Source organism: Symsagittifera roscoffensis, chromosome 4, assembly GCF_963678635.1.
Source record: "Symsagittifera roscoffensis chromosome 4, txSymRosc1.1, whole genome shotgun sequence".
NCBI classification, from domain to species: domain Eukaryota; kingdom Metazoa; phylum Xenacoelomorpha; order Acoela; family Convolutidae; genus Symsagittifera; species Symsagittifera roscoffensis.
In genome coordinates this window covers 9,150,893-9,176,569 of record NC_087065.1, presented here as the reverse complement: position 1 = coordinate 9,176,569, position 25,677 = coordinate 9,150,893, and the positions used below count along the sequence as shown (strand labels likewise).

Here is a 25,677-nt window from a genome sequence, read left to right as displayed (position 1 = left end):
TGTTGCTGTTTTTTGTTACGCAATTAACAATCAAAACAGGGCGTGGTTGGGTCATAATCTCTTAGATGACATTGATTTGACATGTTAAGAAAAACTTTGTTCAAGACTTCCAGGATGATTTAGAAAAAAATTCTCTAGGTTCTAGTTTTCCGCCGAGAGAAGTGTTGTTCAATATAACCATTTAATCGGCAAGTGACTTTAACTTTTGGCTAAAAATTAGTCCGCTGGACGCGCTGGGCGGGTAACCAATTAATTTTGGTAATATTGGATCATAAGGATTAGACTCGGAGTTGGAGATAGGCTAGGTAATCATACCTGATTTTCCTTGTCGCTCAAATGGCTCTCGTTGTCTCACGGCCGTTGACGGCAGTTTTTTTTTCAAGGAGCATCTTTTAAAAACATGTTTATGCATAAAATGTAGGCAAATATTATAATTGATTTTTTGACTGTGAAAAGAAGAAAATAGGTGAATCAATTTGGCTCGAAAATTTTTCAGTTTTGTATTGACTGAAAGGTTTTTGATGTGATATCTCTGGTCGAAAACACATTTTGTTTAGTGTTCTTTTTATCCAGAGCTGATTGAGCTACTATTGCATAATTTCAAGGGATTTAACTCCTGGTCTGTGCTTTATTGATGAGCTTCTACTTGAAACTGTTATGTGCCACGTATGTTCAAGTTTCAGCTAATCTAAAATTGAGCGATGCAAGTGAAACTAGAGACCTGCTTTGGGCAACTATAGCACATTTTGCGGCAACCTTAGTCGAATTGAATGGAATGAAGACTCTTAGATAGGTCGTTACTATTTTTAATTTCGTTTTTTTTTTGCAGAAATTTTGGTTTTTCGCGGTTTGAGTTTTGGTTTCTTTTCAAGTTCAATTCATTTTTAAGAGTCGATGAACGTAGTTCATTTTCTTATATAGGTTGCGATGATTTGTTTTCAGGAAAGCCTTAAAATTTATTCAGGCTCAAATTCACCTTTTCGCGAATTGACTTAAGTTCTGTTCAATTCCTTTGTTGAAAGGAAAGCAAACTCCACTGTCGTACTGCAAAAGTTCACGAAAAGCGTAATCGACGTTTATTTTCGACAGTGGAATTTAACTTTCAGATTTCCCAGCGAAAAAGGGATACCTTTTGATCCAGTTTTCTCAAATTGGGTCAATTTTATCGAAAAAATGGCAATCATAAATTGTTCTAGAAATTCGAAGAGCTTTATGGGCTGCTATTTTTTTCTTTGAAATTGGAAAGTTGAGTTTTTTCATTTTTTTGTTTACTTGTGTTCATTGACTCTTTTCCAACTGTTTATTGGCTATGTTCTTTCTTAAAAAGAAGGTCAACGCGAACAGATGTATCGAACAGAAAAGGTCAAATTCACGAAAAAAATTGAGAGACTTTTAGTTTTGAAAGTGGATAATTTTTTAAAAATACCTTGCGGAAAAAATAACCTATTGCGCCTATTCTTTAACCTATTCCTTACATCTTTTTCGATGTATTGCGAAGTTGGTTGCTGATTGGCCGGTGCGGCAATTTCATGTCTGCTGGTATTATCAGCAGCAGTGGGGATAGCTAGGCTAGTGTCTCTACCACAGCTCTCTAAAACGCCTTTCGCTTCTGACCAATTGAATGTCTTCTGTTAAGGCGGCGACTTTACCTTCGTTGGACTCATCTGGATCGCTTGACCTTCGCTCCCCCTTTTTGGGGTTTGTGTCTTGTTTCCGGAGATGAAGAGTTTTTGCTTATCACCTCGTGAAGGTGCAAAACCTGTAGGCAAGCTGCGAACGTCACTGAGAGATTTTATCATCATCAACAAAAGTATTTTACTAACATACTTTGCAACCTCTTTAGATTGGAATAAATCTGTCATTGATTAGTTCCGATCAGTGCTTCAATCGACCCTTTATAAAGCGGTTTGTTCGAAATATCCCTCGAATTAAGAAAAATGTGGAGGGATAGTGAGAATATCAAAGCAAATTTTGTCAAATTTTTTATCGGCTTTCTTGCCGGGTGTTTTTTTTTTTTCAGTAACTTTTTTGATAGTTTTTTTAAAATTTTTTTCCTCACTTTTAAGAGGGTAAGTATAATAAAGTTCATGGGTTTATTGTTTATTCTGAGCACTTGAATTTTCAGTCAGAAAACACATAACTGATTAGCGGAGTTTTTACTGAAGTTCTAAGGAATTTTTTTTAAAAAAAAGTTCAGAAATTTTTTGCTTTAAATTTTCAGTTTTTTGGCATGCATAGTTTCAGATTTTCTTTTTTGTTCATAAAGTGCGTTGATTTAATTGTAGTTTTAATTAGTTTTGGGTGTCTTAGGTTTGAGCGATTTAATTCAGATCTATTCAAGGCGAGCGTATTGTTTTAATGTAAAGGTTTTTCGAAAAAACTATAAAAAATTATTTTTAGGCAATTTTGACTGTTTTGTCTACAAATGGATGTGGCGAGTTTCGCACGAGATTCAAGAATGTGGTTCTTCCTGGCTAAAGGCTTTTGCAGACAATGATTTTTCATGTTTCTAATTTCCTCAACGTGCGTCTTTTTTTTTGTAACCTATTTTTGTTGTGATCCAGGGGATCCAGATATTTGGTTACATATAGACTTTCACAGTTTTTTTTTAATTTTGTGCAAATTCTTTTTGTGAAATTTTGAAACTTTCGCATTCAAGTTTTTTTTCGATTATCTTTCTTTCCTTTTGATCTAAGTTTATAGCAAGCACTTGATGGAGCTTTTTCGTGGCGTGAAGTGTTTCCCATGGACATGCAGGTTATTTGGGCTTAAGGTTTTTAGCAATGTTTTTGAGTACTTCTCGGAGATCTTGGATCTCGATTTTTCTATCGAAAATTTGTTATCGTCTATCTATTTTATTAGTTATGAGATTAAAATTAATGGAGTTTGTACTGTCCCAATTTTGTTTTCTTTTTGTTAATTGAGTTCGATTGGAGTTGCAATAAGATTTTTTTGATCTTTCAGCGTACGGTTTACTCAACAGAATTAATTTCTATTTTTTGTTTTAGACATTATCTTCTGAGTTTCTGCATTACGTTTTATATCCTAAGTTGTGCAAATCTAAGCTTGGCGTCCGTGCTACTCTGGCAATAGCTAGTTTGTTTCACTTGCGAGAGTAAGTTTCTCGTAATCAGGAACAAGATTTTGTCCTGTAAACAATCTATATTACTAATGTGAATATTGAACTTTTTATCGAGCTTTAACAACTTTCAGTAATTGCTATTGCCTTTGGACCGTATTTCTTGGAAGAGTCCTGGCTTCACCTTGTTCTTGGCAGTTTTATTATAATGATTATTATTGTGATTATGATTATTATTTACACAAGCAAAGCTTGTGTTATAGTAATAACTATCTTTTTTTCGAAGTCGCAAATATTGTTGCGACAAAATGTGTTCATTTTGAAAGCGTTAATTTTGATCAATAACCAGCTTTTAAGTACAGCTAATGCAAAGGATATTAACACAGACTATTAGCAATTTAGCTTCAAGTTATCATGGATCTGTAGCGTAGAGGTAGCGAAGGAGATCCGCAACAAAATAAGATGGTTCGAACCTGGGCAGGGTCGGATGTTTTTAATGAACTGGTTCCTGCTAATGCATCATAATGGGCGTGCGTCACTGAAGAAAGTTTGTAGATTCAAAGTTTTACTCATTCATTTTTTCCCCAGCAGCGTTATCGGTCACATGTTTGCGAAGTGCAACTTCGCCTCTGTGTATTATTATTATTTTTATAATTATTATTGTTACAAATTCGATGCAGGCCGCTGGGAGTATGTATCGAATTGAAATTTTTCAGGAAACTTTCCTTGGGACTTCAGGGAACAGAAGGACTTTCGTTTGCCTGCTTATTCTTTGTCTTCTTAGATACCACAAGACTGCTTTTTCTTGTTTCGTAAGCAATTACACCGAAGACTTTAGTCAAGGTGTTATGGTATCGTGTAACGGGGTTTTTTTTTTAATGTTGTCTGTTGTCAAGTGTCGACAAATAACGTCCACAGTTATCAATTATCATGTGGGCTGGACTACATCGCGCTATGTCACGTGATTGCGTATGTTTGTTTCTTTATTTGTTCATCTTTATTTATTTAATTATCTGTTCTTCTATTTATTTAATTATGTTTAGTTTGCTTATATTTATTTATAATTTATGTATGTACATATTTATTTTTGTTTATTTTTATCACGTGTTTTGTTTATTTATTTAATTATTCTTTCTTTCATTTAGTTTTGCTTTTATTATTTCTGCGTGTGTATTTATTTAATTTATTTATTTTCATTTATTTATATTATGGGTCTGTTTGTTTGGTTATTTGTTCATATATATTTTTTCATGTCTATTTAATTATTTGTACATTTCACTTTTGCTTTTATTTATTTATTTATTTATGTATTTATTTATTTATTTATGTATTGATTTATTTTTTTATTGCTTATTTATTTATCAGGTGTGTTTTGTTTATTTGTTGATATTTATTTAATTATTCTTTCTTTCATTTAGTTTTGCTTTTATTATTTATGTATGTGTATTTATTTCATTTATTTATTTTCATTTATTCATATTATGGGTCTGTTTGTTTGGTTATTTGTTCATATATATTTTTTCATGTCTATTTAATTATTTGTACATTTCACTTTTGCTTTTATTTATTTATATATTTATTTATTTATGTATTGATTTATTTTTTTATTGTTTATTTATTTATCAGGTGTGTTTTGTTTATTCGTTGATATTTATTGCTATATTTATTTAATTATTTTCTTTCATTTAGTTTTGCTTTTATTTATTATTCATGTATGTATTTATTTATTCATTTATTTATTTATGTTTATTTATTTTTGGTTTGTTCGTTCATTTGTTGGTTTGTTCGTTCATTTATTTATTTATTTAGTTAGCGTCTTTGTTGTTTGATTGTGAAATTTCATGTTTTACTTCTTAGCTATGTAGTTAAAAGCAAAAAATGATTTTCAATTTATTGTTCTGTTTAGGATATTTTCAGAAAGATCTGTATATCACCAATTAGCGTACAACGATTTACAGGGAACGCTGCCAACGAGATTTGTCCAATTTGTGCTTCACAATTTCTCAATATAATAAGACTAATAGCTTTTTTTCATTTTAGCTCTTTCTGGTAAGTATATGTGTAAGTACGATTTTTAGTTATTCCGGAGACCCATATGAGTCTACATGCCAATTTATACGATTGGCCGATTGAAACGACAGGAGGCGTTTTGCTACACATACAAACACAATCTTTTGTATTTTATTATAGCTATAGAAATTGATCTACAATGCGTAAGTACGACATTTAGTTCTACGATTGTTATTTCAAGTCCTTTGTCAATATTTCAGGCTCTTTGTCAATATAGCAAAATTTTGGTGTATATATGTGTTTGTAAGATTTTTAGTTCTACAACGTTTATTCAGGCTCTTTGTCGATATAGCAAAATATTGGTGTATACATGTGTTAGTACGATTTTAGCTCTAGAATTGTTATTTCAGGCTCTTCGTCAATATAGCAATATTTTAGCGTATACATGTGTTAGTACCATTTTTAGTTCTCGAACTGTTATTTTATGATCTATGTCAATATATCAAAATTTTAGTGTATACATGTGTTATTACGATTTTTAGTTCTCGAACTGTTATTTCATGATCTTTGTCAATATATCAAAATTTTATTGTATACATGTGTTAGTACCATTTTTAGTTCTCGAACTGTTATTCCATGATCTTTGTCAATATAGCAAAATTTTGGTGTATACATGTGTTAGTACGATTTTTAGCTCTAGAACTGTTATTCCATGATCTTTGTCAATATAGCAAAAATTTGACGTATACATGTGTTAGTACGATTTTTAGCTCTCGAACTGTTATTTCATGATCTTTGCCAATATAGCAAAATTTTGGTGTATACATGTGTTCGTACGATTTTTAGCTCACGAACTGTTATTTCAGGCCCTTTGTCAATATAGTAAAATTTTGGTGTATACATGTGTTAGTACGATTTTTAGTTCTAGAAGTGTTATTTTATGATCTTCGTTGATATATCAAAAATTTAACCTATACATGTGTTAGTACGATTTTTAGTTCTAGAACTGTTATTTCAGGCTCTTTCTCGATATAGCAAAATTTTGGTGTATACATGTATTAGTACGATTTTTGTTCTAGAAGTGTTATTCTTCAATTATTAGTTGTTCAAGTTGTTTGGTTTTTGCTTCAGTTTCTATGCCTTCGGTGTATTGCGCGTAGCGCCTATGTTTATTATAAAGCAATTGTTGTTGGTTTTGTCCTGAATTTTATAAATGTTTTTAGCCCTGTTGTTGTATTTTTTGTTTGTTTTTCATCGCTTAAAAACTTTCGGCAAAAAGTGTTTCATCTTATGTTTCATCGCTTAGTCAACTAACGTTTTGTCTTTTAAACGACTAAAATTGATTGTTTTGATTAAAAATTCTAGTCATTTGTGTAAAAGTGCTAAGTTAAAAAATTTGATCCTCAAAACTTATTTATTTATTAATAATTTTGTGTGGCATTTTTTCAATGAGCTTCTCGCGTATTGTTGGGATTAATTGCTCGATATTTACATAAAGCCTATTGAGGGCTGGCAATTGTGACTATTTTTCGGAAAGTATTTTTCTTTTGGCCCGAAGTTTTTCAAATGTTTTTACCCCTGCGATAAGCAAGGGTATTGTAATCGGGTTCTAAACTTTTTGCCGTAAATAACTTTGATCACAGAATGGTCAAGTGGTAATCAGTATATTTGATACTCATTGGTTTACACGCATGCTTATATAATAGCGTGGTTACTGTATTATCCTTGTGTATACGTTAAGAGTTGCCTTATAATACTTTATCAGATTCGTTTTTTGGTAGATTTTCGGCACAGGTCGTTAGGCCTTAATTCTATCTGCTTAATTTCCTAATCTGTTTATTTCTTAAGTTATGCTGGTTGTATAACGATTGAACTTTAACAAGTTTTTCAAAAAATCTAATTCACATTCTTACGCCCTCCGTTGTACAATAGGAATAATTATAGTTGAAAAAAAATCTTCTCTTCATTTTTTTCGACCAAGTTCGCATTGCAGGAACATTTTTTGGCGTTCGAAATTTTACAATTTAAGTTTTTTCTTAAACTTCAAAAACGTTTGTTTCTCAGTCTCTGGGTTGTTACCGTTCTGATGAATTTACCGTTCCGATGCGTCACCGTTCCGTTAATTTTTGTTCGAGTTAATTGTTCCAGACCAATTGATACAAACAAATGAAAATGTTGGTTCACTAAGCTTTTTTTGACACTATCACATTTTTAATTTTACGATTTGTTTTCAATTTAGCGGCTTTCGTTTCAGTTCCTGTCTGCTAGTTTGTTGTGTTATTTTAGTGTGGTATTTCAACTTCTTTGCTTTATGGTTGACAACTTAAACTCTGTCGGTTTAGGTCACGAATTGGGTCTTGCATTCACTGCGTATAAAGCACTCGTGGACACTATATAAGCAGTAACTTTCGGTTGATTTTCAGCTTATAGGCTGTCGGTTGTAATTTTGTTGGCTTTTCTACCTAATATTTTGTTTCCTACAAGTTTCCGGTTTTGTTTTAAAGATCGATAAGACTTTGGCTTCATTTTTTTGAATGCACTTTATCTGCCTCACAAGGTCCTCATAAAAACCCAAAGGAATTTAATCATGAAAAAACTCTTTTTCATTTTGCAAAATTTTTGTTTTTCTAGTTTCCTTTTCAATTTTTTCTTCGCGCGAAGTCTTGTTTGCTACTTCTTAAGCGTCATGCTGTGTTAATCTTATATTTGTTGTGCTGCAAGTGGTGCGAAGCGCAGCTACGCCTATGTGTTTTTACTTTTTTTATTTCCGTCTCATTTTCTATTCGCTCGCTATCTTGCAATGCTACGCTTGCCTTGTATCGCAAGTGATGCGAAGCTCAGCTTCGCCTCTGCATCTAATTTTCGATTTTTTTAAGAAAAACATCTGCTTTCTGTGCCTTCGTATGCGCTGCAGAATTACCTGAGCAGTGCACATAAGTTAGATAAACAATTGTTTTTGTTTCCAACAAATAACATTCAGAAAAAATAGTACTAGTTAAATTAAAATCGTGTCAAATTAAAACCGTTTCAGTTTATTCGGTTTTTTTTTCTGTGTAGCTGACAATAATTTCTTTTCAAATGCTCAATTTTGTATTGATGTTACTGATGTTCGTTTCAGAGCTTTTTTTTCTGCTGCATTAAAAACAACTTAGATTGTTGCGCTGCAGTATTCGCTTTAAAACATGCTACTCGTCTGCAGGGTCAGTCTCAATTGATGTGTCGAATGTTTGGCTGTTAGACTGCTAGACTCTCTAACTAGACCTAATAATGTTGGCTTTCTGGTCCTTTGTCTCAACTCCTACCTGCTGCCTCCTGCTTAGCTGTCTCTCTTAATTTACCCCTTGCCCTCTCTTTGCTTATGCCAATCAAAATCCCTTCAGTTTTTTTTCTCTTTTCAGTTCTGAATTCTGTGTTTTTTGACTGTGTTTGCACCGCCGTATGTTCAGCTTATTTTTAATGTGGTAATACTTTTATTTCACTACCTATTAACGAAGCATGCAGCTATAACTTGTGCAGCTAGTGGCTTTCTGGTCTTCTTATGACTGCAATGCTTTTATTCTCAGATCTCCTACATACCCTTTAGCTTTTCCTAATCCATTGTTGCCGATTCCATTTTTACTTTTCTGGTTCCTTTCTCTTTGTCTGTAGGGCCAGTAGTGACCTGTCTGTCAAACTGCATTAGCGAATTATACTACATAACTACTATCCAACAAACAATCCGGCTTTATCTGATCCGAAAAAGCCAGCCAGAGGCTGGTAACACGCAAAACATTGAAGCACAACACTTACACACAACCATTGCTCCACCGGCGTTCCAAATTCCATCCCGAAATTCCAGTCTTTTCCAAACATTCCTTTGTTCGCATTTTTCCACCTTTTCTAATTTCTACCTAAAAAGCCTGTTGAACAGTCGTCAGTCTTTTGTGTTCAGTTGCTCTTTTCACTGGCTTAAAAATTCCGAAAGTAGAGTACCAATGTGTTCGACCTCAATTTCAATCTTTATACGGCATAAAGATTTATAAATATAAATATCAAAGTATACAATTTTACCTCATTAAAGTTGTTCAAGTTTTTATTGGCAAAGTTTTGGGAGCCAAGCTGTCTATTAATTACAACAATATTCAACAACTCAACGACATGGATGCTGTGCGTTGATAGATCTACAGTGGATCAAGGTGAGACTTTCTTGCTTTGTTTTTGGCGGAATTTGGGCAAAGATAACGTAAAGGATCTCATTGCCTAAAATAAAGCTAACGGTTTTTCCCACTTCGCTCATATTTGAATTTCAATTTTGAAAAACTATTCTAATGTTGTCATAATGAAATGAACTAGAAATGAAATGAAATGATGAAATGAAAAACAACTAGAAAATAAAAAGTTTAGAAGTGGGTTATTGTTGTCAGAAGTATTGCCCCTTTATAACCATTTAATTTCTAATAGAATCTCAAACACACCTTGAATCGCCGATACAGCCAAATCGGTTTTATGTGCCGAAGGCTCTAAACAATGCCAAAAATGTCAATATCGTTGAGAATCGAAGTGAATATAAACATGATCTATACACAATGCTTTTGCGGCGGTTCATATTCCACCTTTTTGTCGAGCGAAGCGTAGTGCTATATTACGTTGCTACTACCTTCTCCCATTTTCATATCTGTAAGTTACAATATGCAGCAGAAATGGCGCATATAAATCACAATAAGCAACTTTTTTGGCGTTAAAGTTTCGATCTGGGTTTTTTCTAAAGTTCGTATTCGTCATCCAAACCCAAGTTTGTAATTCTGGCTTTGAAATATAAAAGCTCAAACTATTTTAGTTCTCGAGATTTTTGAAATTAGGATAATCTGATAATTTTTAAAACCTTTTAAAATAAACCTAAAACTTTTTAAAATCTCAATCCTATAGTCGGTGATGGAAGGTTGATTTCAGGGTACTTGTAGGAATAGCAGATGTGAGTCCAAATATGGCTATTCAAATCCTTAAGTTTCCGATATGTTTCGTCTTTAAATATTTGAAAAATTACTTGATGTTAAAAAACGTAGCAAACATCGCTGTTGTGGGATGGGTTAAGCGTTTTCTAGGTGTTGTGGGTCTGACCTTTAAACATGACTGCTCGCATCCTTTCAGCTTTCGATATATCGCGTCTTATATTTTTTTTACAAAAAGTCTCAAAATTACTTGAATGTTAAAAAGTTTCACTAAATTTGAAAAAAGCAATCCTGTGCTGGGGAGCCGTCAGGTTGCAAAGGTGTTGCTGGTTTGGCCTTCAGTTTTGACTGCTCATCGAATAAGTTTTCGATTTATGATTTTTCTTTTAAAAAGTTTGAAATTCTCAGCCCTACGTATCCAAGTAGAATAATGCCTGCTACTGAAAATTCGCTAACTTTCTGCTTGCAAAAAAACTAATTAAACTTAATTTTCGGAATCGGAAGCACAATCTACTATATATTTTGAACTGTATGATAATGGTGGTTTCGCCGTATTTAAGCTTTCTTAATATATTTTTGTGCAGATTTAACAACGAAATTATTGTATGAGCAGTAGCCGTTATATGTCACCACGTTAGAACGTCAACCTATTAAAGCGTTGCACAAGAAGGCGTTTATGCCGGCTTAAAACCTTTAACTTAAAACTATTTCTGAGAATCAAAGGGCAATCTAGGGCAATCTAATACTACCGAGTGTGTAATTACACAAGAAAAGCTTGTGTTATAGTATGAACTATCTTTTTTCTAACCTAATATTGTTGCGACAAAATGTGTTCATTTTGAAAGTGTTCATTTTGATCAAATATTGATGAGCGACGCAAATATTGTTGCGACAAACTGTGTTCATTTTGAAAGTGTTCATTTTGTGTTAATATCCTTAGCATTGGATGTACTTAATAGCTGGTTATCGATCTAAATGAACACTTTCAAAATGAACACATTTTGTCGCAACAATATTTGCGTCGCTCAACAATATTTGATCAAAATGAACAAATTTTGTCGCAAAACGTTAGCTGACTAAGCGATTAAACATAAGATGAAACAATTTTTGCCGAAAGTTTTTAAGCGATAAAGAAACAAACAAAAAAATACAACACCAGTGCTAAAAACATTTATAAAACTCAGGACAAAACTAACAGCAATTGCATTTATAATAATTGCTTACAAATCAAGAAAAAGCTGTCTTGTGGTATCAAAGAAGACAAAGCAAGAGCAGGCAAACGAAAGTCCTTCTGTTCCCTGAAGTACCAACGAAAGTTTCCTGAAAAGTTTCAATTCCATACATACTCCCAGCGGCCTGCATCGAATTTGTAATAGTAATAATAATAATAATAATAATAATAATAATAATAATCATAATAATAATAATAATAATAATAATCATAATAATGATAATAATAATACACAAGGCGAAGCTGCTTTTCGCAAACACAAGCAAACATCTGACCGATAACGCTGCTGGGAAAAACTGAATGAGTAAAACTTTGAGTCTACAAACTTTCTTAAGCGACATACGCCAATTATGAGTCTATATAATTGCTAAATGACGCAAGCCAATTATGACGCATTAGCAGGAACCAGTTCATTAAAAACATCCGACCCTGCCCAGGTTCGAACCCTCTTATTTTGTTTTGGATCTCCTTCCCTACCTCTACGCTACAGATCCATGATACCTTGAAGCTAGAGTGCTATTTGTAATATAAGAATCTGTGTTAATATCCTTAGCATTGGCTGTACTTAATAGCTGGTTATTGATCAGACTCTTATATTACAAATAGAACGCTAGCTTCAAGGTATCATGGATCTGTAGCGCAGAGGTAGAGAAGGAGACCCGCAACCAAATAAGAGGGTTCGAACCTGGGCAGGGTCGGATGTTTTTAATGAACTTTTTCGTATACTATTTAAAATGTGTCAGCTGTATAAATTGAGTCTTGTTAGTTGGTAAAGTTCTTTTTTTCTTCAAATTGACTGGTACTGCTAGTGCGTCATAAATGGCTTGCGTCACTTAGCAATTATGTAGACTGATAATTGGCGTCCGTCACTTAAGAAAGTTTGTCGATTCAAAGTTTTATTCATTCAGTTTTTCCCAGTAGCGTTATAAGTCATATTTTTGCTTGTGTATGCGAAGTGTAAAATTTATTCCAGTAAGTGCTCTTAGTAGATTTTGATGTACTTGTATATTTTGGTTTACTATTCGTTGCTTTTCTAATTTTATTAAGAGTAATGAACGTAGTGAGCACTTTAATATAGGTCTTGCTAATTTTTTTTCAGGAAAAAGTCTTAAAGTTTGTTCACGCTCAATTTCGATTTTTCGCGGTTTGACCTGTAATTTTTTTTTAAAATTCAGTACATATCTATTGTTAAAAGGAAGGCAAACTTCACTATCGAACAGCAAAATTGTAAAATTCACAAAAACCGAACCGTACCAAAACACTGTCTATTAGAGAAACAAGCTTTGAAAATTTTAAGTTTTTGAGAAGAAATAGCTGTGAAACTATTTTCTTATTAACAAACCTCGAACTTAAGTGTGCGTAGTGTAATAGTACGACTATTCTTTAGTTAAGCCTAAGTCGCAAATGTAAATATAGGTGTCATTTTTAGTGGTACCTCTAAGGCTTTTTGATAGTATTTGTTTTGGCATTCGAATAGTTATAAGTTAACACAGTTTAAGCATTTTCTATTCATCAAATGAAACGAAAAAGTAATTTGTTTCAAAAAACATAACAATAAGGAAAACTCGATTTCAGAAATTTTCTAAGTCAATATATCTCGAAATTTTTTGAAATGCAGAATTTAGCTACAATGTGGCTTAGTGGCTATTTGTTTTTAGTGCATCGGCAATTTATTAGCATATGTAGCTGCTTTATTTGTAACTAGTGTTCCCCGAATGTTAAGCGTTCGTGGCCCAGAGGGCAGGGCGTGAGATTCCAAACTCGAGATCGCCGGTTCGAATTCGATACGTAGCAAGGTGATACGTAGCAAAGATTTACTAATTTGAGGCTTATTTCTATTTTTCTCAGTTCACTTTATGAAGCGTCGTGTTCTCCAAAGTTGACGTATAAAAGCGCAGGAACGTAGTGAAGACACTATAAAGATCTGAAATTCACCAAAAAGTCTGAGAAATTAATCACGTTCAGTTTTGATTTTTCGCGGTTGGACTAATGTATTTTCAGTTCAATTTCAGAAAAGTTCTCCGTTAAAAAGTAGAAATGGCGCGAAAAGACGTGATTGACTTTTAAATTTTAAAAACACTTATTGAGAACCCATTTTATCTGGGTTAATTCTATGAAAAAAGTCATTAATAAAAGGTTCTTGAAATTGAAAGAGCTTTAATGTGATGTTTCTTCTGAAAATTCTATTGAAAAAAATTATTCATGAACAAATTTCAGTTGGCTATCACAAGAACTGAAATTCACCAAAAAGTCTGAGAAATTAATCACGTTCAGTTTTGATTTTTCGCGGTTGGACTATTGTATTTTCAGTTCAATTTCAGAAAAGTTCTCCGGTAAAAATTGGAAATGGCGCAAAAAGACGTGATTGACTTTTAAATTTTAAAAACACTTATTGAGAACACATTTTATCTGGGTTAATTCTATGAAAACAGTCAATAATAAAAGGGTCTTGAAATTGAAAGAGCTTTAATGTGATGTTTCTTCTAAAAATTTTATTGAATAAAAATTATTCATGAACAACTTTCAGTTGGCTATCACAATAATTTTTTCTTAAGAGCTTGATGTGAAATTTTCACAAAAATTCATCTCAAAAAACATCTCAAAAACATGCAAAATACTTTGACGAGTTTTGTTGTGCCTTTAATAAATATATTTGCATATTTTCTTAGGTTTGCAAGTTCAATTGAAGTTTTTTGGACCTCAGTTTTTCAGATTTAGTTTTTAGTTCAGAAAATCTATTTTTTGAAAGCTTGAGGATCTCAGAATTCTAAGATTTGGTTTTTGTTTTCGTTTAGCGTTGTTGCTGGTGGCATAGGGTGGGTTTTTAGGTGAATTGTGTTAAAATGTGGTCTGAATGTTTTCGCTTCTCATCAAATTTCGCAAGAGATTTTCAGTCTGAATTTTATTATCTCACTCCCAATCTGATTGCAGCTCTTTTTTATATAAGCAATCTAGTGAGCGTAGCTTCATAATATGAATCGACTCTTTTTCTAACCCAACTCGCAATTAAAAGTGCTCATTTGTTGGCGTAGCATTGGTAGTTTAGTGGCTTCTGTTCAATCTGCTTTAATGGTAGTCAGTCTTTCCCTATTATCATGCAACAATGGCGTAGATGCGACGAAGTGAGACTCGTTATATCCAGCTCGGCGGTTCGACTCCGGGTTAAAATCAAAGTGTTACTTTTCATAGTTCCTTTTTTACCTTTTCTCTCTGTAACGTCCTAGAAAAGTCCGTTATATTAAGAGTGCTATAATCATCCATATTTCCTTATTACCATATATGGAGCTTGAACTTGTATATCATCATAAGAATGTAAAATTTGCCTTATAACTCTCAATTGTGGAGAGCAACTTATAAGCAAACATATTAAAATACGGTCAGACCTGTCAAGCTGCGCAAAAATTCCAGCAGTACAAATTGACGTCTGCTTTAGACTTGTAATAGGGTAATTGGTCTAGCTCGGGGACCGTTGAAATAAGCTTCTGAAGAGGGTCGTCTAATTTGACGTCAATTTGTACTGCTGGAATTTTTGCGCAGCTTGACAGGTCTGACCGTATTTTAATTTGTTTGCTTATAAGTTGCTCTCCACAATTGAGAGTTATAAGGCAAATTTTACATCCATCCTTATTCACGTTTGATGTTGTTTCTTGTCCACTTACTATGTGTTGTCTCCATTTAAATTGTCTTGCGCTCGTTATTAACCAAATTCCAAACCCGAGGTTGGTCGCTTTTTCCGGGATGGGTAGTAGGATTTTTCTGGTTTCACATACAGCTAAGGCAACTATCGGTTCCTGGTAGTAAAGTGTCGCAAGACATGAGGATTGTGCTAAGTGTGTTTCCATTGTTTCATGGGAAATTCTGTATGTTGATGATCCAATGCAGTTGTCCAATTGTTTTTGTGTAAGAGTTGTCGTTTCCATCGAATCCTGTGAAATTGCTAGGTATGGGCCTTCGATGACCCATTCTAAAGCTTCAGAGGGATCGTGTTGTGGCATTGGTACTAAATGTGCACTGTAAACTGTAAAGGTTGTTGTTCTTGATGATAGAGGTATCGCCAATGTCAGAAGTAATCCTTGTTTTACTGTTGAAATTTCTGTTAGTAATTTCGCATCGTAATAGGACATTAGATCTTGCATTGGAATTGCCAATGACAGTTTATCCGTGGAGTATTTTTGTGCATCATGTACTGAGTCGAGTACAGCATTTAAAGATTCTCGTGGAACTAGGGACATTGGAAGTCTTTTGTCTAGTAGAATTGGGATTGAGTTGAGCAAATTTATGCTATAGGCGTATAAAGCTGAACGGTAACTTTTGACGTCTGCATACAACGTTCAACAATGAAGCGGCTGTGTCGAAATTGAAATTTAGCTGTTGGTGCGAAAACAGCATTTGAGTACAATCTCGTAAAACATGAAAGTTGTTTTGAAAGATTTCAAATTGCTGCTGTACAATTTTCCAATTTTTGTTCTGGTTTTCTTGCATTTCCTTTTGGATTTTCGCTATTTCGGCTATTTCGTTGGAAATCAAGAAGAATTTCTCGTTGCTGGCTTGTTCAATTTCTAAAACGTACTCTTTAAGTTGGCTAGCGTATTGGCTTAGTCGGTCAATGTTCTCTGCATTTTTCTTTCCAGTGTTTTGGCAATTACCGAAAACTCCAAGAAATCCACAGTCACTTGATCCTCCCATTGATATTCCAAGGGATCCGAACAGCGCTATTCCTGCTACAGCAGCGGCTGCTACTACAGGTGCACCGCGTTTTTCACGATTTTGGATTCCTTGTGAATTTTGTTGTTTGTTTTGATTTTCTTCCTCGTTTTCATCGTTCGATAGAAATTTTGCTGTTACGTTGCGCATGTGTTCAACTTCCTGCTGTGCTGCATTTGTTTCGTTTTGTATTTTAGCCAGCATCCAATTCAAGTTGAAGGGTTTGTGCGAGGAATTGAAAGGTTGCGAAAAATCTAGTGGACATTCGGCCGAAGGCTGACTCCACATTTCTGCTAATTTTGCTAACATTGTTTCTACTTGTTTCTGCATCGTGAAATTGTATTTCGGGAATGGCACAAGAAATTGAACGTTAACAAATTTTTCCGCAATTAATATTTGGGACTCAACCCAACACCATCAAGAGAAACAAAACTTGATCAGGTACGAGCTAGCATTCAGCGCCATCAGCAAACGACCCCAGAACCAGTAGCCAGATCTACACGAAACCGAACAAATCAGAAAAACACAAAAAGATCAGGAAACTTAAACTTAATTCAACGACAAATACCAGCGCAGTTTGTTAAACTTAAAGGCAATACCCTCCACTCATGCCACTCAATAGTGAACTGCGTGTCTTCGGATTTGACGATGAACACGGGACTAGCAAAAATGGTTGCTAAAATGTACCCCTCTATGCGAAAAAATGGAAAAAACCAGCCCAAATTCCCAGTCGGAACAGTAATCCCGTACTTTGACCCCTACAGAAATCGTTATATCTTTAATTTGGTTACAAAGGAGCAGGAAAGCGATCACCCATCGTATTATGCCCTCCAAGTAGCTCTCACTACCCTCAGAGACGTAGTTCAGGAATACAACATACGAGCGATAAGCATGCCAAAACTGGAGTTTGCAAACAATCAACTCGAAAAATCAACCGTTATGCGACAACTTTACGAAATTTTTGGACCACTTAATATCGAAATCAACTTATATAACTTTTGACAAACTCGCCAATAGTCCCTTCAACGAAATTATGACCTTTAGAACGATCCAGTACAACAGCAAAGTGACCTCACTGCCGACAAAAGTTTTACACAAATCTCAAATTTCAGCCCTAGATTTGCGCAAAACACAAGAGTTCAACACCCACTGGTACAATTGGTCTATAAATTAGCCTGGATACTACCCAATACCTGTTTTTTAAACTGGATTAAAGCATTAAAAATAACTTTGGTTTGGTGCTAACACGCCAAAAACTTGAAGAAAAGCGGAAAAATCAAAATGCACTGAAAACGCAAAATTCTTTAAAAACCGCCCGTTTCAGAAGTAGGCGTCAGAACCGGTCCAACATTAGTTTAAAACGTTTGTATGAATGTCGGTAACAACTTGTATAGGATGGAATCTCCCAATTCTGTCTCCTTTTGAAGCTACGCATCTTGAACAGAATTTGCGAAAGAAAAAAAAAGAAAAAGAAAAAAAAAGAAGGTCAAAATAGCATGCTACCTTCACTAACTCAGACGATCAATACACTGGCATTTATTGGGCTTTACAAGTTCTACAGCATGCGTATATAAGCTCTTAATAAACAATCTATGCTATGCACAAAGTGATTAATGTCTGGGGACTTGTAACCATAGTGCATTTTTTTGAGCGAAAACAATAAAACGGTCTTACACTTACATGTCAGTCGGAAATCGTCTGATGTCCAGCAAATTGGTCGAAGAACTCCAAAACTACCCTCGGCCAAACTCGAAGCTCTTCCCTGGTAACATCGTTCAATATCGAAACGTAAGGAGGACTCGTAGTGCCAAGTTTCAACTGCATTTTCTCCTTCCGAGAAAGGGGCCTTTTCGCAGAACTTAAACTTTGTGCCAAGTCATAACCGCATGCGTGGAATGTTTTGACGTGAGTCGTAATGTTGGCCTCTCTGACAGTAACGGGGAAATCGTTAGGGCAGTCTTTAACGGACTTTCGATAATCACGGACAAGAAGAAGCCGCAGAAAGTACGGTAAACCATGCAATTGGATCTCCTTAATTACCAATCCTTTCTCGATTCCAGTTGATAACTTGTTAACGACACGCCTTCCTAGCTCTGGGGCAAAAACAGTCCCCAATGCCTCATATCCGGTGACAAGCGACCACAACAGCTCGCCTTTATGGTTGTATCCCGGCTCAGTTAAGACAGCATGAACCGCACAGCTGGGCTGAACGATTACATCCTCGGGCTCCGCGATATGATAAAAGTAGTGAACCTTTGGTTTTCTCTTCAAACCACTCGAGCCAGGAGGATTACTACTGACGCCATTGAGAACAAAATCCCGCAGCTTCGAAAAGGTGTCCTGCTTGAACAGGTCCACGCCGGCCTCGTTGTTGTTGCAAATGATCCACATTTGAGTGCCACCAATCACCTTCGCGATGGACACAGCACCCGCCCCCCCATTCGATGTGTCCAACAGTACACCACTCTCCAAGCTTCGCTATGCTCGCCACACTCGTAATAGCCAAATTCGGAGGTTTGGGAAAAATAACATTACTGGACCCGGCGGGAAACTCGAAAGATAAAGTACGCGAGCCCGGTAAATCAAAGTCATTCCCATCGTTTGCCATGAGACCTCCGCAGTCGTACTTCTTTATCAAATCTTCCACTACGCAGTCACCATCGTTATAGAATTCCATCAATTCCGGACTCCATTGGTAAACAACTTTCGCCGCAGCTCCACGTAAGAAGAAACTTTCTGTCGGAAAACTTTCACCGAAAACCCACTCGGTCTGTTGATGTAATGGCGCAAAACCAAGCTTTTCGAGTTTTTTCTCACGTGCCATTTGAATAATGTCAGCAGGCCGAATGAAAGAAAAAGTTTTAGTAACTTTCGAACTCATAATAATCTGAAAACACAAATCAACCTCAAATCATACATGCTGAAAAATGTGCAAACATGCACTTAAAGAACACAAAAGGCACACATTGAGAACACGCTACGGTCGATTAAATACGCTCTAAACAAATATGAAAAGGAAGGGGAGACTTGCATTTAACTTCAAAAAAAAAATCTGAAATGAAAATTTGCATCTTCAAAAATTGTTTCCACACTACAAGCTATACAAAACGAAAGCACACGACTCTAAACAGACAAGACCTGCTAATCTCCTCTAAAAACTGTCTGACCGGCTGTCCTCTAAATGCATGTCCTAACGATACCTTCGCGAGGTGTACAGAACTGCCACCCACACACAGCAAGCGAGAAGGATAAAAATAACAATGAGCATAGCAAAGTACGACTCATCGTGACCCCCGTCATCAGCAATGCCCGCAATTAAAGGACGATGAAACGAATTATTGTCTTGGCCTTGATCACAAATACGTGACCTTCGAACTGTCCAAATGTTCTGACCCACGATGAATGATCCATTCTTACAGCATGTAATAATGGAGTTAAAGAATGTCACATTCCAACACATTTCGCTTCTGAAACACTCAACAACCCTTTACTACACGTTTCTCCATTTCCCTTGAACAAAACGATTATTACCATATATAAACATTCATTTTTACTTCATCATCAATTAGATCCAACAAAAATCCGAACCACCGAAACTATAGTAAATAAACATTTCCAAATAAGTAAAGACGACAAACCAACAGAAAAACATCCTCTGACAAACATACGAATATTTATATTCGAGAAAACTAACTCAATCGGTTATTCTCACTCTTACACCTTCATTAAATCAGTTTATAAAGCCCAGCCCAAAAATGAGGCCAAGAACTATTCTACTCCTGACTTTCGTCTTAAGTGGAAATTGCGATACAGTTTCTTCAGAATATGAAGCGCTTACAAGAGGAATTTTATTCCACAAAGAGTCCCAAATATTACTTGCGGAAAAATTTGTTAACGTTCAATTTCTTGTGCCATTCCCGAAATACAATTTCACGATGCAGAAACAAGTAGAAACAATGTTAGCAAAATTAGCAGAAATGTGGAGTCAGCCTTCGGCCGAATGTCCACTAGATTTTTCGCAACCTTTCAATTCCTCGCACAAACCCTTCAATTTGAATTGGATGCTGGCCAAAATACAAAACGAAACAAATGCAGCACAGCAGGAAGTTGAACACATGCGCAACGTAACAGCAAAATTTCTATCGAACTATGAAAACGAGCAAGAAAATCAAAACAAACAACAAAATTCACAAGGAATCCAAAATCGTGAAAAACGCGGTGCACCTGTAGTAGCAGCCGCTGCTGTAGCAGGAATAGCGCTGTTCGTATCCCTTGGAATATCAATGGGAGGATCAAGTGACTGTGGATTTCTTGGAGTTTTCGGTAATTGCCAAAACACTGGAAAGAAAAATGCAGAGAACATTGACCGACTAAGCCAATACGCTAGCCAATTTACAGAGTACGGTTTAGAAATTGAACAAGCCAGCAACGAGAAATTCTTCTTGATTTCCAACGAATTAGCCGAAATAGCGAAAATCCAAAAGGAAATGCAAGAAAACCAGAACAAAAATTGGAAAATTGTACAGCAGCAATTTGAAATCTTTCAAAACAACTTTCATGTTTTATGAGATTGTACTCAAATGCTGTTTTCGCACCAACAGCTAAATTTCAATTTCGACACAGCCGCTTCATTGTTGAACGTTATGTATGCAGACGTCAAAAGTTACCGTTCAGCTTTATACGCCTATAGCATAAATTTGCTCAACTCAATCCCAATTCTACTAGACAAAAGACTTCCAATGTCCCTAGTTCCACGAGAATCTTTAAATGCTGTACTCGACTCAGTACATGATGCACAAAAATACTCCACGGATAAACTGTCATTGGCAATTCCAATGCAAGATCTAATGTCCTATTACGATGCGAAATTACTAACAGAAATTTCAACAGTAAAACAAGGATTACTTCTGACATTGGCGATACCTCTATCATCAAGAACAACAACCTTTACAGTTTACAGTGCACATTTAGTACCAATGCCACAACACGATCCCTCTGAAGCTTTAGAATGGGTCATCGAAGGCCCATACCTAGCAATTTCACAGGATTCGATGGAAACGACAACTCTTACACAAAAACAATTGGACAACTGCATTGGATCATCAACATACAGAATTTGCCATGAAACAATGGAAACACACTTAGCACAATCCTCATGTCTTGCGACACTTTACTACCAGGAACCGATAGTTGCCTTAGCTGTATGTGAAACGAGAAAAATCCTACTACCCATCCCGGAAAAAGCGACCAACCTCGGGTTTTGACTTTGGTTAATAACGAGCGCAAGACAATTTAAATGGAGACAACACATAGTAAGTGGACAAGAAACAACATCAAACGTGAATAAGGATGGATGTAAAATTTGCCTTATAACTCTCAATTGTGGAGAGCAACTTATAAGCAAACATATTAAAATACGGTCAGACCTGTCAAGCTGCGCAAAAATTCCAGCAGTACAAGTTGACGTCAAATTAGACGACCCTCTTCAGAAGCTTATTTCAACGGTCCCCGAGCTAGACCAATTACCCTATTACAAGTCTAAAGCAGACGCAAATATTTCCCTATTTCAGCAAATGAAACTAGAGTTGACAATGATGTCAGTAGATAATCTTCAACAAAACGATTATGACAATATTGCTAAACCCTTAGTCCACAAAATGCAACTTTTGAAACCAACATTAATTGATAAACTCGATTCCTACGTCCCTATAAAAGTCTCTTTGTCCCTCACAATCTTTGTTTTTATCGGAAATCTCCTTTTACACATCCTAGTCATGTACCTTTATCATAAATTCAATTTTATTCGAAACTTAACGCCAAAATTTATGAAATCGACCGATACAAAAATTCCAGTAAAACAAGTTATGTCAGTAACTAAGGACCAATTCCCACTGGTACAATCGATGGATCATAAGCTCAAAAGGAAGATAACTTTCATTAATGAATCTACAACGGATGAAGAAATAATACAAGACATACTCCTTCGGTTAAACAAAATCGAGAACCTTGTGGATGAACACCACAAGCATCTGATACAAGAGGAAAGCCAAAGAGACGCTATACAAACCCAATCCCTCAGTTCATCCCGCAGAAGTCTCCAATCGCAGTCACGGCATTCAGTACATGCCCGTGAAATCCCGCATGAAACACAACAAACAGACCAAAACCCAATCTACTTTCGGTCCCCTCAAAAATTCCCAGTTCAGACCCTCCAGCAACAACAATCACCGGTGAACAACGCAACAACACAATCGACAACTTAAGGGTGGCACCTTAGAAAAAAAAAACTAGTAACCACATTTAAATTTATATACATAAATTTTATCAAAGAACGGTTGTGTAACGTCCTAGAAAAGTCCGTTATATTAAGAGTGCTATAATCATCCATATTTCCTTATTACCATATATGGAGCTTGAACTTGTATATCATCATAAGAATGTAAAATCACTTGCTCAAACACGAAACACCACAAACAATTCTTGTATTTGCTAAAACCACTCATAAACCGGAAAAACGTATTTATCTGTTTACCTATCTGAGAACATAATTACTCCATCCTGCCCCAGTTATAACTTGCCGTATAAAATACTGTAAACTCTTGCCTTATTAAGTGTCGCTAAATTTGTTATTTTCTTTCATCTGGCGCGTGCCGGCGCAAGTAGATATGATTATATTTGAATTATTGAAAAGAAACCAGTGAAAAAATTATAACAAAGAGAGCGATGAGATTGAAACCTGACGAACAGTAAGACGAAATTCAGTATTAAAATAACTAACTATTTTTACTATCTAAGAGTGAGATCAGATACTGTCGGCCCTGCTCCGAAGTAAAGTAAAAGCTCGCCATCGAAAGATTGAATTTTATAGTAAAGCATTGTCCAATATTCCTAGGAAATAAATTAAAAATAGCGCCATCACACTCTCCTTATTTCACGCTTGCCTTTCTCGCTTGTGTTTGCGAAGTGGAATTTCGGATCTGTGCATTCATTTGGAGCTGATTTATTATTTAGTGCTACCCAATAATTGTGAATGATTTTCAAAAAGAATTATTTCCAAGAAATTTTTTAAAGAATTCGTTTAAAAAATTTTACGCTCATCATACTAGTCGGAACATTTGAACTGTTTCATTTGTTTAGTTGATTGTCATAAGAAAAATGTACTACACTGATGAATGAAATACCACAATGTTAGGTCGGCTAACGTTTTCAGTTTTGAATTGCGGATGTTTTACGGTAACCTTTGTTGAAAAAGTCAGGTCGAATACGAAGTGGAAGGAAACTTCACATTCGCGTGGGTTTACTGTTTTTTAATTTCTTTTTCAGTAAAGCTTAGGTGCCACAAGCATTATGTGATTGTCGAGAAAAACCGTTGTGAAAAGGTTGTTTAGTTTATTTTAGAGAACGTAAAGCCAGCGAGGAGCTGTTAATTCAAAAAACCTTTTGGTTAATTTGTGAAAGCTAAGTGTTAAGCTAAGAAAAATTAGTTTTCATAGCTTGATTCAGCGCTTCACCCGCTCCATAAATAAAATAAATTCTTTCATAAAAATAGATAATTTAATAATAAGCCAGGAAGCGGACTTGTAGTTTCTCTCCCATCACGTACAAGAAAAACGACAATTAACAGGAAAAAAAAGAAAAAAGCCCTGTGGGACTCCTATGTAGTATATTTGTTCGAACATTTATTAGGCTGCTTTAAATAGCCATGCCCCTTAAACACCAAAGGGTTAGCTCAAATAGTCTACATCTGAATGTCAAATACTCAAGATTCAGGCAACAATGTTGCAAATTGTGTAACAAACAAAAAAGAATCTGGTCTAATTGATTTGAAACGGGTTGCATAGTATGTTGACATGAATGATGTGCGCTGACTTTGTGATGTAGAGTCGACTCAGTTCACTCAGGTAGGTTGATCAGGGGGGGGGGGGTTATGGAGGTTGATCTCAGGTAGAGAGTCTAGATTGTGTTGTGGGACTGATTGGCCTATTAGTGGGTCTTTGTCGCCCCCACTTTACCCACTTCCCCTCCATTGTAGTGGGTCATTGTCTCTCAATTCAGACCATCTCCTCCGCCTCTTTCTTTCTTATTTGTCTTAATGTGGCCTCTAGCTTTTGTACCTGCAACAGGGACCATCATGATGTCCATAATCTAAAGCACTGAGACTGAGGTGAGAATATCCTAGAACATGAATGTTTTTTAATTCTATCTCATCGTAGTGAAAAGATATTGTGTGGTTCAATTCTTATTATTTGTCCAAAGAGAAAGTCCAGCATTCTTGGGGGAATTGTTCAGATTTTTATTTTTCTATCTTTCATTTTTTGTTTCCCCAATTTTATAAAATGGCCACTTTGTTATTCAGCTCGTAAGTCGTACTGAAGTAATTCTTTTTATGGTTCCACCAAAGTACTTTTACTCCTGTTATATGACCGTCCTGCTACGCCCAGCGTATGCTCTTCATAAACTAGATTTAAATAGAAAGTTCCACCCTGTTTCTTGGAAAGTTCCACCCTTTTTCTCTTTCTCATTTGCTCTGCTTATAAAGTAATTTTTAATACCCGGTTTTTTGTGAGGAAATTGGAATGTCGTGACTTCCTATTCATTTTTGTCGTGTAGCTTGAAAAGTTGGAGCAGAGAATAGATTTATTAAAAAGTTTATTGGAAATGTTTGGCAAAATCAGCAACTTGTCCTCCCCTTCCTCCTCAGCCTACTCTTACTCTTACTGTTATAACTCCCCTCTCTCCAATCCCAAATACCTGCCTCGTGATTCGTCCTATGAGCGAAGACGCAGGTCAATCAATTCGTACAATTCGGGTCAAGTTCGAGCAAACCAGAAGAAAACTGCTCTGAAAGTTTTCAAGTTGAAGTTGAAATATTCGGTTATTTGCTTTGTAGCAAACAGTTTTAACAAAATTCACGGCGTTAAAAAGTTTTAAAAATCTGAAGTCGGTTCAATTGATTTTCGCAGCCAAACTTTTTTTATCTGACTATGGTCCGCTTCTGTTTGCAGGGAGTAGATCAATTGCAGCTCGAAATTATTTATTTGCTATCAATTTTTGCAACTTTTTCATGCGGTACGAACTAATTGATTTTTCCGCGACCAAATGGAGTACTAGTTTTTTAAAATCACATTGCCTTGTCTGACCCGAGTTGTGCAAATTCGTCCGCAGGTCCAGCAATCGCCGTATGCTGCTACTGAGTCTCATTTCACATCTGGACACGCCCCATTCCTTAACTCCCTCCACTCGGCTGCCCATTGCTCTGAGAGCGAATACGGCCGCCGAAACAAGAGCGAACAGAACAAACAAGGTAAAGGAATTATCAATGTAAATAGTCTTTAATACAGCCAAATCTGCTAACCTGTAGGTACACATTTAAAATAAAACAAATCCAGAGCACATAAGTTGCTGAGTTTGAGACGAAGCAATTTCGTCTAAGCATTTTTTAAACTGTAAATGTTGAACACGAGCAAACCTTAATGCACTGTGGACAGAAAATCTGGTTGTACGAGTTCTGAAAAAGTTGTTTCTAAAAATTTGAGATACTAGACTTTCTTCAGGTCCACAATTAGTACATATCATGGTGTCTTTAGCAAAGGTGTCGAAAGGTAGTTCGTCCTAATGTAGATGGCGTAAATTCGTAACAAACAGTGGCGAGAGAAGAGGAGCGTTAGGCGCCGCGCCTTTTATAAATACGCGCCCCTGTAAATCAATATTTTTTGATGACTGGA

The 25,677-nt window shown here is 35.6% G+C and overlaps 1 protein-coding gene across 4 annotated transcripts in view; it reads left to right on the top strand.

Moving 5' to 3' along the window:
- Positions 1-25,677, top strand: part of LOC134845131 (uncharacterized) — a 72,017-nt gene that overhangs the window by 11,864 nt on the left and 34,476 nt on the right. Inside the window, exon 1 of one of the 4 annotated variants that reach the window (XM_063862006.1) lies at positions 8,893-9,264. The exons of the other annotated variants lie outside the window; for them this stretch is intronic. The gene's annotated coding sequence lies outside the window, so the exon portion shown is untranslated. Of the gene's footprint in view, positions 1-8,892; positions 9,265-25,677 lie in introns of those variants that run through there. 4 annotated transcript variants of the gene reach the window in all.